The 20,429-nt window shown below is 38.2% G+C and overlaps 1 protein-coding gene across 2 annotated transcripts in view; it reads right to left on the bottom strand.

Moving 5' to 3' along the window:
• The window catches only part of LOC124163318 (protein TANC2), a 529,785-nt gene that overhangs the window by 95,139 nt on the left and 414,217 nt on the right, over positions 1-20,429 (bottom strand). The gene's annotated exons all lie outside the window — the stretch shown is intronic.

The raw sequence follows: 20,429 nt of genomic DNA on the forward strand, positions 1-20,429 counted from the left end.
TTTAGATGGAAATTATTGTGGTGATTTGGGGCAAATTTACCCTAGTAATGTTTACCCTTTCTTTACCATGTCATTACTCACGTGCAGAATTGCCAATGGTGAAGTATAAAACATATATGATTGTAAAACATTTACTTAAAGCAAGTAAATGTAAAACATTTACTTAATTGTATGAGCTTGAGAAAAGGTTAAAGTAGAAAAATAAAGTTCAATACATCTACAGCAGCACGGCAGTGATATTTTTAAAATTATTTTCAATTTCATTTCCCAAATAGCTTCCCATTATATACACGCTATTAAATGAAAGGCTGTGGTCATTAACACAAATTCCACTTCTTCTGCTTCTCTTTCTGCGAGTACATATATACGTACTCGTACATATATGTATGTCTTCATGAATGTAGATTTTATTTTTGTTATTATTTCTCTTTCACCAAGTGGTTATTTCCTGATATAAATGTCGTATTTGTATATTTATTAACTTTTTGTTGTTCAAAAAACAGTTATTCTTCAATATCAATGTAGATTTTAATGCAGATGCAATGCAGATTAACTGAGCTATCGTCGATTTCAGCACTCCAGTTGTTTCAGCCAGGCGGCAATGACTGGATTGGGGATGATCTTTAATTTTTTCCAGTATATCAATTTTTCAGCAAGTAAAAGGTCCTTATGAGGCATTTTACTCGAGAAAAGGAGTGTTGTTGAACTCTTGGCACTAAAACAATATCACTTATTCAGGGGGACCTTAGATCGTAGAACAGAAGATAAATTCCACCAAACACGTGCACCACAGACACTGGTTTTAGACTGTTCGTTCTGAGTTGACTAGTTCCGAGAGGAGAGAAAAATGACTTCTGGGCATGCGTCTGCTGCTGCTGAGATGGGGATGAAAAAAATAAAAAGGAACGAAGAAGCATTGTAATCTTATAATGGTGATAGCTCAGTTGTATAGGTAGTGGAAAGTGGGAGAGGGGATAGACCACATGAGTCAGTTGAATTTTGTGCAAGATGTCGCATGCAAAAAGCTCTTGGTAAGCAACATTGTTTATCTCGACCAGTCTCCTCTGCTCGACATCGGCGAGTAATCTCTATAATTTGGCTAGTGCCCGCTCGTATTGTGAACCCTCAGCACGGGTGTCGCCACTTCTTATCTTTATCATGTCCCGGGTTCATTGTATTATCTGCAGCCCAACTGCTGCCAGAGGAGTCCTCTCCTCTTAAAAACAACATTACGTTGAATGCGGTCTCGTGGTTGGGAAACTGAATCCAATTCCTCTGACGGACAGTATGAGAGAGCTTTACGAATAAGGCAGAAAAAAATACCCCTGTAAAAAATAGAACAAAATGTTAAAAAACAGTACGAAAAATATTTAATGTAGCCAATGTCAACAACTGATGGCTCAATAATTGGCATACTGTCCCAGTTAACCAGCGAAAACTCTAGGATATTCTACAATTGGTTTCTGTTCTGCAAGATCTGCCCCAATTAAGCGGCTGCCCCATATAACTGGTGGACACATTAACCGGAATCTACTGTATATCCCTGAGAGCACACGAAAAATTGTAGACTTATGAAATCTGTCTGTTTTGAGTCTACAGATGACTCAACCGATGGAAGATCGATATGGGCCATGAATAAACACGATGTATTGATTGCATGCGTTGCAGGACACAGTTCACATGGAAACCTTGTTTGCTTGTTAGGTTGTAAGGGATTGATTTTATACGTTAATCATTCACTACGTTTTTGTGATGACAATTTAATGAAATAAGTTGCATGCTTCTATCAAAAATAAGGCATTGACCTCATTTGGTAGGTCATACAAAACTGGCATTCCTAAAATCATGTTACCTTAAACAGATATTTTTGTGGAATTTTAAAGTTTTCATCATTAATTTACACAGATATGTAAAAATTTTCAGATTGTGGCATATCTAATAAAGTGGAAGTTTTAATGAAAACAGTGTTTCAATGGACAAAGTGAGTGATTTAGTCATCTCTGAAGAGAATGGGAATGACTTTGTATGAGAAAACCGAAATAACATCTACACAATTATTATCTTATGGAAAATACATTAACTATTATTCTCAATCAGTGTTTCTGTGATTCCTATTAATTTCCCTAAATCTTGCACTTATTGTTAACCATATTCAACGTATCCTTTTTTCCAAATGGCATCAAATTCCATTTTACTATGTCTATTTCTTTCATTATCTACCCAAATCTGCAAGTAGAGGTCATTCTCTCTGGTATCTGAAATAAACATTGCTCATATGCATTTGATATATCAATTTTTCCTTTTCCTTCCCATCTAATTTCTTGAAGTATCCCAAGTCGAACTTGAATTTTATTTCATTTGTTTCTTCAATTTTCCAGGATAAATCCTTTCCATATTGCAATTCCTTTATCTTTCATTGCGTAGTGATTGCCAAAGTCGTATTCTATTATCAGTCCATCATTATAGGCTATCGTTGATTTCATTGCTTTTAGCTTCTTTTAGCATGCATGGGGACGTTAATTCTATGCAGAACCCATGACCTGAGGGGCCTCTTTGGTATCTTGCCTTGTCTGGCCAGTAAGGTGAACTTTACACAACTTGAATGTCCTTGCTTGATGCACACTAACGATAGACATCCACATAGATAAAAAGGTGAGCTCTACGGCCTCCAGGTCAACTGGGAAATAGAAAAACTCACATGGCAGTAACAGGGACCTGTGTTACATATTAGTAGAGGTCCCTGAAAGTGGTTTTATTTTTTGCTAAGATTCGTCTTAAAACTATGTGATTTCAGTTTTATATAAAATCTTAGCGGCGTTATTATAATGCTACAATTTTCCCACGTTTATAGGCATATTATTATTTTATGGTACACGTTTCATGAATACTTATACTTTTATTAAGCATTATACATAACATTTAACAAAATTTGGACTGTACAAAATTTCTGATAAAACTAAATAAAAGAAATGGTTTAACTTATATTGGTTCAAGGTATATGAATGGTTCAAACATGTAGTCTTGGTGAATGCGATCGGCAAACAGCAAATTCCCACTACCTCATATGTGCATACTTCGAGAGCCATTCCAGAATTTTTGGATTGTCAAGTTTCTTCAAACTAAAGAAAGCCTTTAAAAATGCTTTTGCAGTAGCAACAACAAGCTCCTCCTTTTCCTATCTTTGACTGAGTGACTGCGTGTTCAAATGATAGCTGTCATTTTGCGTGTCCCCTTTCTTTCGCACGTTTATGTGTATCACTGCTGATGTGCTTTTAATAATGTGTCACATCTTTCAAATTAAAATATTTTACCGCAAATTTTGCACAGTAATACTGGTCTCTCACATAAAATCCTTCTCAGCTGAATTCATTCACTTGCCCTGGTATGGACAGTATCACTAGCTCTTGGCATTTTAAAATTCCTATCCTTTGTTCGATATTTAAAGCTGGAACTGCGATAAAAAAACAGTCCAACCGCAAAACACAACCTGTCACGATGGTGTTTTCAAACTGAGTGCTGGGTAGCTACGGTATAACCATAGTACTGTAAAATTACAAATGGGCCGAAATGTTTCATGTCACTGTTTCCCTTTTGATAACCCACACCCAGGTGTTGAGGGAAGGTAGGACAGCAACTAGATACAACAAAATTGCTTAGTTTTGATTACAGCTGTTGCCAATCGGTCAGGAAAGGTAGTGAAAGAAGCACATTTAACAAAACATAATGGGATTCAAAGAAACTTGAAAAATTATTTCCCATTTATCGATCCTGAAACATCTAGAATGATATGCTTTCTCACCTGAAGAATTAGATATTAGATTTGGCCAATGTCAAAATGATTTTTTTTTGCATTGTAGCTCAGTGGAGAGCCGAATATCAGAGGATCCATCCGCTAATAAGGAGAACCCCCTCTCCTCCTATCCTTTTTGTTCCTTCCTTTCCTTCCCTCAACTGCTAGCGCTTTGTGCTTTCAAATAACCATACATGTCTATGGATGTCTTTAAACTAATCGAATCGCACGGTTTATGGTATGGCACCGTTGATGGCTGCTGTGGTCACCACGCCACCCATTTCAACTCAGCCCAGCGGTCTACGGCATGAAATACAGGCAGTGCTACATTGAGACCGCTTTCTGACAAAATGACTTTTCGCCGGCCGCCGTTCATGTCACGACGCCGCAAAATTCAGGCCGCTTTCAGAAGAGACGACTCTCTGCCACGCTGTGGGCCGTGCCATGAACAGCGGCCCGGTTCCAGCCAGTGGCCGTGTTTAAGTCAACAGAATTGTTACATTAGACCCACATTCAAGGTTTTCCTGCAACAAGTTATCCAACAACGCTGTCTAATGCGTCGCGGCAAGTGACCGGAATTATTGCTCGGCATTGACTAGTACCAGGCACGTGAGCTAGTATTTCCGCTCTTCCGCGGCCGCATTAAATTTCTTTCCGCACATTTTTAATTCATAATATCTTATTCTTCGGGTGAAAAAGCACCTCATTGGAGTTTTTCCATTTCCCAATAGACATCTACATTTGGTACATGGGAAATCACTAGGTTTGCTGTATACCAGAAATATGCGTCTATTGATACTTATAAGAAATTTTCTTATAGAAAAATTCTGGTAAGAATTTTCCAATAGGGAAGGGATGCATTCCTTGGAGTCTTTGCCCTGTACGAATTTGCATTATATGAGAGCGTTTTAACATTAGGGCAGATAGGGATGCGTTCCTGGTAGCATAGGTGTTGGTATCGAATTTCCTCTAAACCATATACCTAGAGGTCCGTGAAAGTGGTTTTATTTTTTGCTAAAATTCGTTTTAAAACCATCTGATTTCGGTGTTATAGAAAATCTTGGCGGTGTTATTTTAATGCAACAATTTTCCCATGTTTATGGGCGTTTTATTATTTTATGCTACATGTTTCATGTATACTTATACTTTTATTAAGCATTTTACATAACCTTTAACACAATTTTAACTGTACAAAATTTCTGACAAAATTAAATGAAAGAAATTGGTTCAACTTATACGCGCGGACTGCGCGCAGTTCAAAACATAGATTTTTATTTTGCTTGATGCTATAATGGTCGTGGTTAATTTTTTTGGATGAACTTTCTAAAACGTTTAATGTAATTCAACGTAAATATCTCGAGGTAACTTGGTGATCCTTTTTTTATAATCCTACAAGAACACAAAATTTCGACGAAAAACATGGACCGCCATTCTGTATCATATCCGCCACAAATAATACAGCTGAGTTATGAAAGTTGCCAAGAATTAACAATAATAAACCACATAATAATATTGTAAATTTTTGTTTCTATTGAATAACTACAGAAGGTGTGGCATTAGTTTTAACATGCTGAATTTTGATATAAATTCAATGAGGGCAATTTTGGCAAAATTTGTTCCACTTTGAGGCCAAGTAATTTGTTTAAAAAAATTGCCAATGAAAAACGGCATGCGTCAAAATTTGCACTAATGTATTGACAACATTTTTGCAAAGTTTCAATTTCCGCACTCAAAAAAATCGATTCTGAGGTTTTGTCCAGCTTTTTTCGATTTCAGCCCACTGTGCGGCGGTACGCCGCCTAAGGCGTGAAATACAGTCAGTGCTACATTGCGGCCGCTTTCTGACGAGACGACTTTTCGCCGCCCGCCGTTCACGCCACGACGCCCTAAAATTCAGGCCGCTTTCAGACGAAACGACTCTCTGCCACGCTGTGGGCCGTGCCGTGAACGGCGGCCCGGTCCCAGCCAGCGGCCGTGTTTAAGTCAACGAAATTGTTAGATTAGACCCACACTCAAGGTTTTCCTGCAACATGTTATCCAATAACGCTGTCTAATGCGTCGCGGTGAGTCACCGGAATTACTGCTCGGCATTGACGCGTAACGGGCGCGTGAGCTTGTATTTCCGCTCTTCCGCGGCCGCGTTAAATTTCTTTCCGCACATTTTTAATTCACAATATCTAATTCTTCAGGTGAGAAAGCGCTTCATTCTAAATATTTCAGGATTGATGCATGGGAATCAAAGAGAGAGGCTGTGATAAATTGAACGGAAAATTCTGGCGGAGAAATCACTACAGAGCGCGATATTACGCGGATGCGTTATGCGCGAGACTAAACGAGCCAATTGACCTTGAAATCGTAATGAGATAGAGCAAATGAACGTCGGCAGCATTAAACAATGGATTATGACTCATTAGATGTGATTTTTTCGCTAATCCACATTAAATCGCAAATAACGCGAAATTTCGTTTTAATTGACAGATTTCGCGTTATTTCGTGTTATTTCGCGTTATTTCGCGATATCGCGTCTCGCGAAATTCACGGACCTCTACATATACCGTATTTGCACGAATCTAAGATGAACACAAACCCCCCTTTTTTGGAACTCCCCTGGGAAAAAATTTTTTTCCTAATAACGATACAAGTAAACGATGAATCCGGGAAAGTTTTCCTAGGTTGCCTATGTCCCAGGAAAAAAGGATTTTGGCGAGTAATAATGATATTCAGTAAAGGATAAAAACAAGATTTTAGCCAATTACAGGAATACTAGTACTTTATTGAGACACTTAGGTCATATTGTTGATTCGACTAATTGTTTCTTCGGAGGGGCCATGGTCCGAAGACTGATAAAATTAAGCTAGTGAAAATGACACCTGACTTTATTAAACCCACATGGAACACAATCGGTGGTTTGAAGTCCAGCCACCCTGGAGAATAGGGAACCACTCGTATGAGGTGAAGTTCGGAACTGATATGGCCTACACAGAGCATACTGCATGACCATATGACAGCATCATGAAATTTTATGTCCTAAAGATACCCATTCTTTTCCTATTTTCGTAGTGCCAGATGGGCAGATGAATTCAGATTGTTAGTAGGGAGAAACAAAATATCCTGAGAAGTTATCCCTGTTGTAATGTGAAAATTAATATTTTTGTAGGGTTTTGCATTTTTACGTTCAAGGTGATGATGAATGTTTGTTTTGTTATTTTTTTTACGTTGCCAATATCAAAGTGATTGTTGTACGGCCTTGGGATATAGAAGACGAATAAAATAGTTTTTTGTAACGAAGACGTAAAGAAGACTTTTTTTCGTTTTTGACAGATTATGAGACTTAAACACTGTGTTGATGCGAAGCGAAGTTTTCTTTTGATGGTGTGAACGGCGAATACGTTTGAGGTTAGAAGAAGTGAACCCCATAATTGTTCTTTGTAAGCTCGGAATCATCAAAAATGGTGGAAGAAAAGAAGACGTGTATCCCAATACTCGACAGCGATAATTACGATGTATGGGCTGTAAGAATTGAAGCTTTTTTAATGAAGAAAGATTGTTGGGAAGCGGTAAAAGGTTTCCATCCATACATAGCATTCGGCAGTGATGGAAACGAGATAGAAATGGAAGACGAAAGCCAACTCCCACCACAAGAGGTTAGGCGCCGTCAGCGACAAAATCAACAGTCCAGAGCCATTATCATACAATACGTAGATGATTCATTTTTGGATGATATCGTGGGACTGGACCTAGCGAAGGATATGTGGGAGGCATTAAGAGACATGTGCACCACTTACGACGTGTTCCAGGAGATAATGTTCCTAAAGGAAATGGTAAATACCGAAAAAACGGAAGACCTTTCCATGATGGAGTACATGAGCAAGATCCAGAATTACAACCGTAAAATTACTAAGTGTGGCATTAATCTCCCGGATAGAGCACTGGCTGCATTCTACCTCATGGGTCTGCCTCGAAAAAAATATGCTGGGTTTATACGAAGTATTTACAGAACAAATGAAGGAGACATAACATCCAAATATGTTAAGTCCCAACTCCTGCTAGAAGAGAAGAGAATGAAAAATGAGGATTACGCGAAGACAGAAGAACACAAGGTTCTCAAGGTAAAGAAGAAGCCAAACAGACCTAAAGTAAGCAGTGAAAATAAATCACAAAATGCTCCAAAGAAACCTATTGGGAGGAGATACATTTGTTTCACATGTGGAAAGGAGGGGCATACTGCAAGATTTTGTCCTGCCATACAGAAGCAAGATGAAGAAGAGAAGAAGTCATCAGCATCAGTAGTATCAAGAGGCTATAAAGTACTCTGCATGCAAAGAAATCCAAACCATGCAAACAACGGCATATGGATACTGGATTCAGCAGCATCGGATCACATGAGCCCTAGGAAAGATTTGTTTGTTGATTTCAAACCCCTCTCTGGAGAAGTAACTGTGGGTGATGGTACATCACTAAAAATAGAAGGTCAAGGATCAGTGACCATCCAGATGTCGAATGAATGTGGTGGATGGAAAATAAAGTTAACTAATGTGTTATATATTCCTTGCCTCCAAGACAATTTGATTTCGGAAGGGAAATTAGAAGAGAAGGGCTTGACCATTGTGAGGAGAGACGGAAAGACTACTGTTAGCGACGAAGAAGCTACTCTGTTCCAGGGGTATCGCGTTGGTTTCCTGTATTACCTCACTACTGAAGGGAGTGCTTCTATTTCACAAATAAGAAAAGAAGCTGAAGAACATGAAGGTATGAAAGCATGTAAAATTGCAGCAACAACATGGCATAACCGTTTGGGACACCTGCACCATGAAGGGATGATGAAGATAGAACCATTGCGGAACTTAATGAGTAAGAAGACAGAAGAAGAATGTGAAGCATGTATACAGGGAAAGTTTAAGAGACTGAAATTTTCCTACAATGGAGAAAAAGACAGTAAGACTACACATGTCCTCCAAAGGGTCCACTCTGATGTCGTGGGGCCTATGCCCTGTGCCTCTTTGAGTGGCTGCAGATTTTTTGTCACTTTTATTGATGAATTTTCTCATTTCACTGTTGTAGTTCCCTTGAAGGCCAAAAGTGAAGTCACTGAGCAGTTCATAAAATATCAGAATATGGTGGAAGTCACACATGGAACTAAAATACAGGAGTTCCAGAGTGATAACGGTGGGGAATACTCATCAAATGAATTCAAGAAACACCTTGAGAAGAGTGGAGTCCTACATCGTCTCTCTGTACCATATGCCGCTCAGCAGAATGGTCTGGCCGAGTGGTACAACCAGACAATTTTGAATACCATCCGTGCTATGCTGCAACAATCTGGTATGCCAAAACATTTTTGGGCTGAGGCCCTAAAAACCGCATGTCATTTAAGAAATCATTGTCCATCAACAGCAATAGATTCTGAAATTCCACTAAAGAGGTGGCTTGGAAGAGAACTTGAAGAGAAGGATTTTCAGTACCTAAGGGTGTTTGGTTGTCAGGCTTGGTATCGAGTAGTCCATGGTGACAAGCTAGATGCCAGAGCAAAGGAAGCAGTGATGCTGGGGTACCCAGAGGGCACCAAAGGCTACAGATTGTGGGACCTCAATACAAGGAAAGTCATTATTAGTCGAGATGTCATATTCAATGAGACTGTGTTCCCATTCCATAGAAAGGTAAACAGTGAGAAAGGCGACCAGACAGAAGACACATCGAGTGAAGAAGAAGTTGATGCAGCCCTCCCGACACATATGCCACAAGCCATAGCCCAGAGGCCAGGAGAGGAAAATGCAGAAATAGAGGCCCAGGTCCAGAATGAGGAACAAGAGCAGGAAAATCCTCAAGTCCTGAGGAGGTCAAATCGGCAGCGGGTGCCCAAAGGACCGTGTGAATGCTGCAACGTCACAGCGTTCTGTCCTTGGAAAAGATGATGTCCCAACCAGTTACCGTCAAGCCATAGAAGGATCTCAAGCCGACAACTGGAGGTTAGCCATTGAAGAAGAATTACGGAACATCGAAGGCCAAGAGACCTGGGACATCGTGAGAAGACGACCGGATATGAAAGTAGTGGGCTGTAAATGGGTTTTTGCTCTTAAAAAGAATAACGAAGGTAGGTAACATTGTAAGATTTAAAGCAAGACTTGTGGCTCAGGGTTTTACTCAAATATACGGTGTGAATTATCATGACACTTCCAGTCCAGTTGTTGAAAGGAAATCAGTTCGTCTGTTAGTCTATATTGCTGTGGAAAATAATTGGGAAATAGATCACCTAGACGTGGTGGGGGCTTATTTAAACAGCAAGCTGGATGAGACCATATATATGTCTGTTCCTGAAGGGGTGGATGTAAACAGAGATTATTTTGTTTGTAGGTTGAAGAAGAGCCTTTATGGTTTAAAACAGTCAGGGAGAAATTGGTATGAGTTTCTCAGTAAGATTTTGGTGGAGTTAGGGTTTGTGAAATGTATCAGTGACCCTTGTGTGTACTAAAGGAGCAATGTAATTGTTGGAACATATGTTGATGATTTCTTGATTATAGGTGAGAAGGAAGAAGTAGGTGTGTTCAAAAATGAAATTGCATCCTTAATTCAGGTGAAGGACTTGGGTATGGTGAACACATTTTTGTCCATCCAATTCACCAGACCAAACAGGGGAACTGTCATTTTGAGTCAGAAGAAGTATATTATGTCTTTTCTCAGAGATTTTTATATGTTAGAAGGTAAAGGTGTTTCTTGTCCACTACAAGCAAATTTTGAGAGTAAAGGAGAAGGAGAAATTTTTTTGCAAGGAGAAATACCAGAGTGCAATAGGCAGCTTGTTATACTTGAGTACCAATACTCGTCCAGATATTGCAAACGCAGTGTGCAAACTTAGTCAATGCTGTAGCAACCCCACTGTAACAAATTGGAATGGAGTTCAACATGTAATGAGATATTTAAAGAGTACATGTGATTATCAACTTGTTTTCAGGAAAGGTGAAGGTTTTGCATGCTATTGTGATTCAGATTGGGCAGGGGATAGAGATGATTGAAAGTCTGTCACTGGGTATGTTATCACGCTGGGAGGTGGAGCAATAATTTGGAAAAGTAGGAAGCAGAGAAGCATAGCCACCTCAAGCACGCATGCTGAGTATATTGCTATTTATGAATGTGTGTGTGAAATCCAGTGGATGAGGCCGTTTTTTTGTGAATTGAAGCAAAGCAGCCTCATTCCAAAGACCTGCACCATTTTTTGTGATAACCAAGGTGCCATATACATTGCCAATAATGACATAGTAAATGAGAGGAGTAAACATTTCGTGGTAAAATACAACTATGTCCGAGAGGCTGTGAAGGAGGGAGAGATTTCATTGAAATATGTGAAATCTGATAGTAACATTGCAGACTGTTTGACAAAGAGTTTGCCTGGACCTAAGACATTATTGTTTGCCAAAGAAATGGGCATAATTAAGTTGGAGTAAGAAACTCACAACTAAATTTACAAAGTTATGTATGATGTTTTTGTGTTCCTTTCCATCATCCTCGAACGAGGGGAGGTGTTGTAATGTGAAAATTAATATTTTGTAGGGTTTTGCATTTTTACGTTCAAGGTGATGATGAATGTTTGTTTTGTTATTTTTTTTTACGTTGCCAATATCAAAGTGATTGTAGTACGGCCTTGGGATATAGAAGACGAATAAAATAGTTTTTTGTAACGAAGACGTAAAGAAGACTTTTTTTCGTTTTTGACAATCCCTTCATCAGTAACTTTGACAAGTGAGACTTATGGAATAATTCGTAAATTGATAACTGATAATAACCTGATATCCTGTTTTAGTAAAAAATGCTTCATCAACTGCCGAGAAGCTCCGCTACAAAGATATCGAGTTTAGCCAGAAATCACCATAATATTTTTCCAACTAGTTCTTTGCTTAAATAACATTGGAAATATGCCTTGTTTGGTCTTGTTCTTCTTTGGATTACGTGGAAATTAATAAAAGTATAATACCAATTGCCAAAGGTCATTGTTAGACACCTTTTGGGCTAATAGGTGATTCATGCAGCAGTTGACCTCCAGAAACTGGGAACTTCGAAGCAGGCAGGCTGAAAAAGGTCAGTGGGTGAGAAAAGGGGGGAGCCGAAACACGTTTCCATTGTTCTCGAGTAACTTGATTTTTTTTACGAAGTTAAAGTCTTCGCAATATGATCCGTGCGTGACCTGGGACCTTTTTTTATTTCGGAGAAGAGGAAAGCCTCAGAGGGGGGGCTAGTGCTGAATATAGGAGGATAGCGGATTTTGGGAAATGCGCTAATGTAAGTATCTCACCGTACTCAAGCAGCAGCTGACCTCCAGAAATGGGGAACTTTGAAGCAGTTAGGCAGAAAAAGGTCAGTGGGGGAGAAAGAGGGAAGGGTGAAACACGATTCAATTATTCTCTTATTTTCCGAGCCAACTACCAACGACAGTGTGCGACAGTGTACGGCGCAAAATTCCAAGTATTCGAAGTATTCGAGAGCGTACCTTTAGCATAATTATTTGAGACCTCGAATATCGAATACTTTCTAGTATTCAAGTATTCGCAGATACTATTCGCACATCTCTACAATTTAGGTAAATTGAGCCGAATCCAGGGTAAAGCAGGCGATCTCGCGGACACGGCAGAAGTGCACCCCACAACTGATCGGCACGCGCTGAATCTTTGCCTGCGGCCAAAAAATGGAAAATGTTTTTATTTACTTGAACGCAATATTAAATAAGCTAAATTACTGTTCAGCTATTTTTGACAATTGATTTTTTGTTGTTTAGCTATCAGGTGACAAACTCAGGTATTTATAATTTTCTCCAACGTAAATTATGCAACCCGATTGAGGTCGAGAATTTTGCATCCGATCGTAAGACAAACCCTCTTTTATGCAGAAGTTAGGAGGGAACAAAACCTCGTCTTACAAGTAGATTCGTGCAAATACGGTATATTCCTATTAATAGCCTTAGAAAACCTTATTCATATACACTTTTAAAGTTTAACATATCTTTATAAAGATAGTAGGCACGCATTCAAAGACTTCTATTCACATGAAAAAAATTTGCATGTGCTTTTGTATTTCCCTCCTGTTGTGTGGGTGGGAAAACATATGCTATCTAAGGGCTTCATAATGTATTGCCGACAGTTGACGAATTTTCAAATTAGCCTAAAAACAATTACTGTGCCACCCAGGCCCCTTTGTAGCTCATCCTGGCCTCTTTGTCCATCCACAATCATCACTTGAGCTAATTTGAATACCATTTCTTGCTCACGGAGTTTGTGAATGATAAATCATAACTGGCTATAATTTGAAGACACCCGAGGCATTAGCAGCTATGTGAAACAGTCCTTAAATGCCTTGAAACCTGACCCAGTTTTTCCCCTTCCCTGAAAATGAATCTTTTCCGAAACAATATCGTCTCGTCAACACTACAAACTAGTTGAGGGGGAAAGGAGCCACTTTCAATCACAGCTTGGAGTTCATCAGAAAATGTTGCGGTGACTGCGCTATCAACACTTGCAGATTCACCAGATATTGCCACACTGAAAATACCTGCTTGCTGTTTAAATTTTGGAACCAACCAGAGCTTTCACTAAATGTCTCAGAGCAATTACCGCCCCACTCTTTTTGTACAGATTCACAATGAACTTTCCATACGTGTTGACCGCTTGGTTGAAGTTGGTGCAGCTGAGGTCACTGATGGTTGGAAGAAAATTACTTTGCTTTTCTACAAAACACACACTTTGTAGAAAAGCAAAGTAATTTTCTTCCAACCATATAATGGAATTCTACAAAGTTGAGGCCTCAACAATTCAGTGCATGAGGTCACTGATGTTTTAACTTCGTCTTTGTTAAGAATAAGGCATCGTGAGTTTAAACTTCCGTGCAATTTGATGCTCTCCATTTTCAAAGGAAGTGACCTCTTTCACTTTCTCTTCTAGGTTTATGGTTTTTCTTGATTTTCCTAGCCATATTCAATTTTCTATTCGTATTTTTTGCCATAAATCTCTAGGTTTTTGCTGTCTCTATCAAAATCACCTTCTACTGCTGCACTGTATTCCTGATATGCAGAGGGCCTACGACTGCTGAGAGGGAATGAAGCCATTGTGTTTGAGATTCTATAGCAGACCCTTTTATGTGTTGATACTATTCATACACAACTCCTCGTGAACACCGATGACCTTGAAGGCTTTAGCGTAGACCCTCTACCTGGAAGTCAATCGCCCGATAAACTATGATGGTAAAAATTACGTCTCAAGCCATATTTCTTAAAAAAATAACTCTTTTCTACTAGCTCCACGCTTAATTAATGATCTAAATTAAGTATTGTCATTCTGTTAAGGAGACAAGATAAATTACTTCATTAGGCCGGCTATCTGGACCCAATGACGATTAATGCTATTGGCCATTGCAGAGCAATGGATTTCAATTAATATATGAACAAAAAAGAAGATTTGAGGCAAGCAATACTATTAATATACATAAAATTATAGCAATTTTGCGTGTACTTAGCGGAAGTTCACGTTTTATCATGAGAGCGTTTAAGTTTTTTGATTAGCCTACACTGGGTTGCGATGTTTCCCCGGGGAACAAATTTGCGCTATATTGAAATTGTGCTAAGTGAGGCATGGGTGCATAATACAAAATTCTTGAAATTATACTTCACATGCACTCATAAACAAGGAAAGTCACAAAAATGTTCATGTGGCAACTCATTTTGGAGATTACTTAACCCATTACCGGCCGAGTAAAGAAATACTTGAAAATATATAATTTTTTCTTTTCAATTCACCTAATAACATGCTAAATAAGGTAAATTGAAAATATGTGCCTTCAAAAAAATTTGCTTATGGTAAAAAAAAATGTTGCGTTTTCCGGCGTTGGCCGAATCCGGTATCTGTATGCAGTTATGCAATCCGCATTACAATACATTGCCGCCTCATAGGAATATGCTGTTTTTACTGTCGGATATAATCCTATACCTTTTTATGCTACGTATATGACAAATATCGTCATATTGGATAAATAAAATCCTTAGATATTATGTTTCCAACGAGATGTTGTTATTTGACCTAAATCCACTATAAAATAGACATGCTTTACGGTTTGAAAGAAATAAGTCAAAGCGAAAATTTTCTCAGAAGAGCATGTATTTCACATTTTTTCATTGACTTTAATTTTATCATTGCAGATTGAATTACAAAAATTAATGGCTAATTATGAAATACTCAAGCATTTTGGGTGCAATGGAACATAAAATTTCGTACATTCAAACATGGTTTGGCTTTTACACTGTGTCGGCAACTACTGAATTTTTTTTAACTCTCTGGCCAAATTCGTCCCTTCATGCTTCACGAATCCGCGATGAATTATACGGCCTAACTTTTTCTATGTTTATGGACGCGAATTGTATAGGGGTACGTCATCTATACTGGACTTATTCATTTCACTTTTTAGATGCGTCCCTGCTAGATACGATTTTGAGTCTACCAGTGAAATTTACTTCCGTTGCATAACCTGTACAATCTCCTGGCGTTAGTGCAAACGCCGTCCAGTAAGTTGATAAGCTAGGACCCTTTTTCCCCTGAATTCTAGTGCGGTAATTTTCATTTGCATTATCAAGTAGGTCCACACCTCCCATGTATTTACTATACTCCCCAATAACACGAATGGTATTTTCTTTTATTAACATAGAATATTATGTGAAATAGTATTTTCTTTTTTCTGCTGAAACTTTTCCCTGTGCCAAATGGAAGCGAAAAACTTGTATTGCTGTCTACAGGGACAATCTATTTATCATTCCATCGAACAATACTAAGACCTTGGGCTTTATCAAATGTTTGTTTTCATGTTCCTCTCGGTTTCACGTCGATGGTTTTATTATATTCTATCAGGCACTCCTCCGTTATACGTATTTACTCGTATTTTCACGGACGGCTCCATTGACAAATAATCCTTTTTCTTTCAAAACAATAAATAGTCTTCAAGATGAAAAGAAGTTATTGAAAAACATACGATGGTTCGAGGGATCAGGGATAATCTTGAGAAATTCCAGAATAACACTTGCTTCCAAGCCTAAATTTCGATAGGAGTAATTTTCTATCGCCTGGTTGAACCCTAAAACCGTCTGAATAACATAAGCACCAAAGTTAAAAGCAAAATCTAAAAGGCTTGTTTTAAAAGAACATTTATGCACTGTAGTGACCAAAGTAAGGTACCATTTGCTCATTATTTCAAAATTTATGCGCAAATATTCCGAATTGTAATAATTTTTCAAGTCGTCAAATTGAGGTCATAATTTACAAATCTGTCATTTTTGTCCAGACAGGAATTGTCTGATAAGTGTAGATTATTTTTTATTAATCTAAATATGGTTTGGTTCAATCATTGCCGAACCATATCTACGCCTTATCGTCTTCATTCACCCAATATCCTGTTGTGGAAGTCGGTGATATCGCTGAATCGTGAAGTAAGGAAGGACTAATTCGGATTGAAAGTACAAAGTTGTGTGTTCCATTGCACCCGAAATGCTTTCATGTAATTCATAAATAACAATAATTTGTTGTAATTCAATCTGTTGTGATAAAAATGTCAATTAAAAACTGGAAAATACATTATCTTCTGTAAAAATATTCACTTTGACTCATTTCTTTCAAGCCGTAATGCATCTCTATTAAGCCGATGTCCCACGGTCAAATTTGCGTCAAAATATTTTGATCAAAATTTTTGTCCAAAAATTTTGATGCAAATATTTCGATACAACTGGACTGGGGGTGTCCCACGATGCATCTCATTTTGATCAAAAACAAACGAAAGACGATATTTATGTAAACAACTAGGAAACTTGTGGAGGTGGAGGATTCTTTCTTTTTAAGCAGGCGAAATTGTTTGAACAGGCCTCTTGAACATTAAAGATGCGAAAAAAAGAAAACAGAAGGAATGCTGAACTTGGCCTTGGCTGGAAAAGGGGTATGAAAGCGTTGGAATAAGCATGCTAAACATGTTGGAGAAGGAGTTGGTCGCCGATGTTCCCGTTTATTATCAATAATAATTGACGACAAGTCAGGATATTTTCATGTCCCTTATCAGCAAGGTTGAGGGCAGAATAAAACGCCAGGATACAAACGTGAGGCAGTTTATTCCCGCGAGGAAAATGTTATTAATAAATGATGGACATTGTGGTTGAGGAGATGTTATGAATAGTGCTGTAAGCGTGCATTTAAATCCATTTTTCTCTCCTAATCTAGCAGTTTCTAAAATAAGGTCCTTATCCTATAATCATAGTAATAGAAACGGGCAGCTGTAGTGTTTCACAGGTACAATCGTCAGTTCATATTAGTCATTTCTCCAGCTGCTCGCTCGCATTGTATGCCTTCCATAAAGCGTAAAATTCGGCCTCGATACCTTAAGTAAATCTTTTATTATTTCCAGAACATCCCTCCTGGTATTGCGATTCTAAAGATCGCTTCCTTTCTATTTAAGATCATCTGATCATTACGGATTTCCTAGTTGAGAGCTTCCATCGCCTATCACTAAGACAAATTTTTGCTCATATTTACCTTTAGGGCCACACCAGGCGATGAAATAGACGATCACGAACGTATATATATATTTGAAATAATGTTTTGTGAATTCACTTTGTGGTATGGTGATATTATAAATTTAAAACTAAACCTTTTAGTATTCCATACAATACTAATGAAAAAACTCAACCGGTTTCGATCTTTTCAGGTCCTTATCTAGAGGTTTACGATTAAGATAACGACCTGAAAAGGTGGAAACCGGTTGGGTTTTTAATGCATACTGTGTGGAATACAACAAAGTTTATTTTTGTGTCCATAATATACATAATTATTAATTAAAATACTCATGCAGACGATAATTAAGTTAAACGTATTTGGCCTGTGTGTCAGCGCTTGGCGATGCTTTTTTGTCAAAGGCCCTGTGATTGGTTGGTTTCATCCAATTGGATGAAAATTTAGAACCTGTCCTATCCATTTGTACAAATCGGTGATTTGTACAAACGATAGGACCAAAAGCCAGTTGGACAAAATTTTGACCGTGGGACAGGGTGCGCGTCAGTTGCATCAAATTTTGATCAAAATATTTTGACGCAAATTTGACCGTGGGACATCGGCTTTATATATTGGATTTAGGTAAAATAATGCAGCATCTCATTGGAAATATAAAATCTAAGAATTTTAATTATCAAATATGACGATATCTGTCAAATAAGAGGCATCAAAATGCGTAGGATTATATCCGACAGTAAAATCGGCATATTCCTACGAGACGGAAATATGTAGTAATGCGGGTTGCATAACTGCCTATAGATATCGGATTCGGCCAACGTTGCGAAAACGCAACATTATTTTCCGGATCTGATTTTCGCATAATGTTGACTCTCTGACGAAATATAAGCTTTAATATCTGTTAATTGAAATTTCTACGTCCACATGGACGAATAAAAAACTTAATAAAGGGAATAGTTACTCTTAGGAAAGATTATTTATCTTGCTTAACAGGAGACTCGAAAATTGACACATTTTGAGTATTTTTATAAATATCGAAATACTTATTAACTGTCATTATAATCTCACTAAAAATCAGTTTAAACTTATTTTTATCGAAAAAAGCGAATTCTAAATTAATAAAATTCAATTGAAACATTTTTTTTGCATTTCTCAATAATGTTGCGTTTTCGCAACGTTTGCCGTAAATGGGTTAGACTCCAAATAGCATCCTTCCTTACTACAAGCCTGAACTGAGGTGAGCTCATCAAGTTTACAAGCACTGTAAAGGTGGCTAGATGGTTTAGTTCATATAATAGTTTATTTTTGCACGTTCTTGTGTGTAAAGATCAAAAAATATGTTGGTCATGTTCATTAACATCCCAGACAGCACAAAATTGTCATGACTGCGTTTAAATCCATTTTTCTAGGAGCATTTCAACTGTGGAGAATAACATGCTGTTTCAGAGAAATTGTCCACCTGAAAATGTTTTTATCAACCCTAAACACATCTTTCCATGGCATGTAAAATGTTTTCATGCAGTCTCACTTATACATATACATTGTTGGATATGGTCACTTCCATGCTTTATTACTTATTTCAGGAAGACCAGGAAGACCATGAACCTGGTAATCACTATAGTGATATCTTCTTCTTGTCACAGGCAAAATATTTGTTTTGTACATTTCAGGTTTTTTTTTGGAAAGATAGAAGGACATCTTCACATTATAAATAGCTTTTAAAAATTATATGTTCCCATTCTTTGATTTTTTTAAATGGCAGAAAGGCAGATTTTTGAGTTCAGAGGTGTAGAATATAAAATGAATATTGAAGTTACATATGCTATATGGAAAAATAATTCCTAACTTTTCATGTAAGTAATTGTTGATATTGTTCCTCTAATTTAAAATAAGCCACAAAGACGGAAATTGCCCCGTAGCAATGCACAATACCATAATGGTGATTTTTGCCTTTGTGGTACATTTTAAGTACAATGAACAATATCAATTTCCTTACATGATAAGTTAGGAGCTTTACACTTATTTCCTTAAAAAAATATTTTCCAAACAATATCTGTAGGTAACATATGTTCTGTATAGAATTGAAGAGCACAAATTTTTGTACAGTGAGTCCTCGTTCTACATCACCCCATTTAACGTCATTTCTCGATAACGTCACGAAATTTTGAGACCGTCATTCGTTTATCGCACCTTCGCTTGGCGATTACATCAGGTCTTTTAAATTTCGCGATAGAAAAAATGCGATGCGGTAGTATAGTAGTATAGTATAGTATAGTATATTTTATAGAGATGTGCGAATAGTATCCGCGAATACTCGAATACCTCGAATACTAGAAAGTATTCGATATTCGAGATTTCGAATAGTTATGCGAAAAGTACCGCCTCGAATACCTCGAATACTTTGAATTTCGCGTCATACACTGTCGCACGCACGTCGTTGGTAGTGACTCGGAAAAATGTAGAGAACTGTAGTCATTTAGTGCTCGCAGCGCCGTTTTACGCAAGTTGACGAATTGCATCAAATTCGTGGATTTTAGCGGTGAAAAGTGTTCGACGAGGGGAACCGAAAATAGTCGGGTGAAAAAATCCGAAAATCCCCGATTCCCCCCACCAGGAGAAACTCAGTGCCGTGGGATAGCAACCTTAGGGCATTTCCCACGATCCTCTATCCCCCTCCATTCAGCACTCGCCTCAACCACTCTGACGCTTTCCTCTTCTTCGAAATCAAACAAAAGGTCCCAGCTCGCGCAGGGATCGCATTACGAAGACCCCTGCTTCGAAAAAAGTATCGAGTTACGAGAGCAATATAAACGTGTTTCACGCCCTCCCCCCTTTTCTCACCCACTGACCTTTTTCTGGCTACCTGCTTCGAAGTTCCCCATTTCTGGAGGTCAACTGCTGTGTGAGTACCGTGGGATACTTACATTAGCGCATTTCCCAAGGTCCGGTATCCCTCTCCATTCAGCACTAGCCCCCCCTCTGAGGCTTTCCTCTTCTTTCAAATAAAAAAAAGGTCACAGCTCGCGCAGGGATCATATTACGAAGACCTTAGCTTCGAAAAAATACGCGAGAACAATAGAAACGTGTTTCGGGCCCTCCCTTTCCTCCCCCACTGACCCTTTTTT

Source organism: Ischnura elegans, chromosome 8 (genome assembly GCF_921293095.1).
Source record: "Ischnura elegans chromosome 8, ioIscEleg1.1, whole genome shotgun sequence".
NCBI lineage: Eukaryota > Metazoa > Arthropoda > Insecta > Odonata > Coenagrionidae > Ischnura > Ischnura elegans.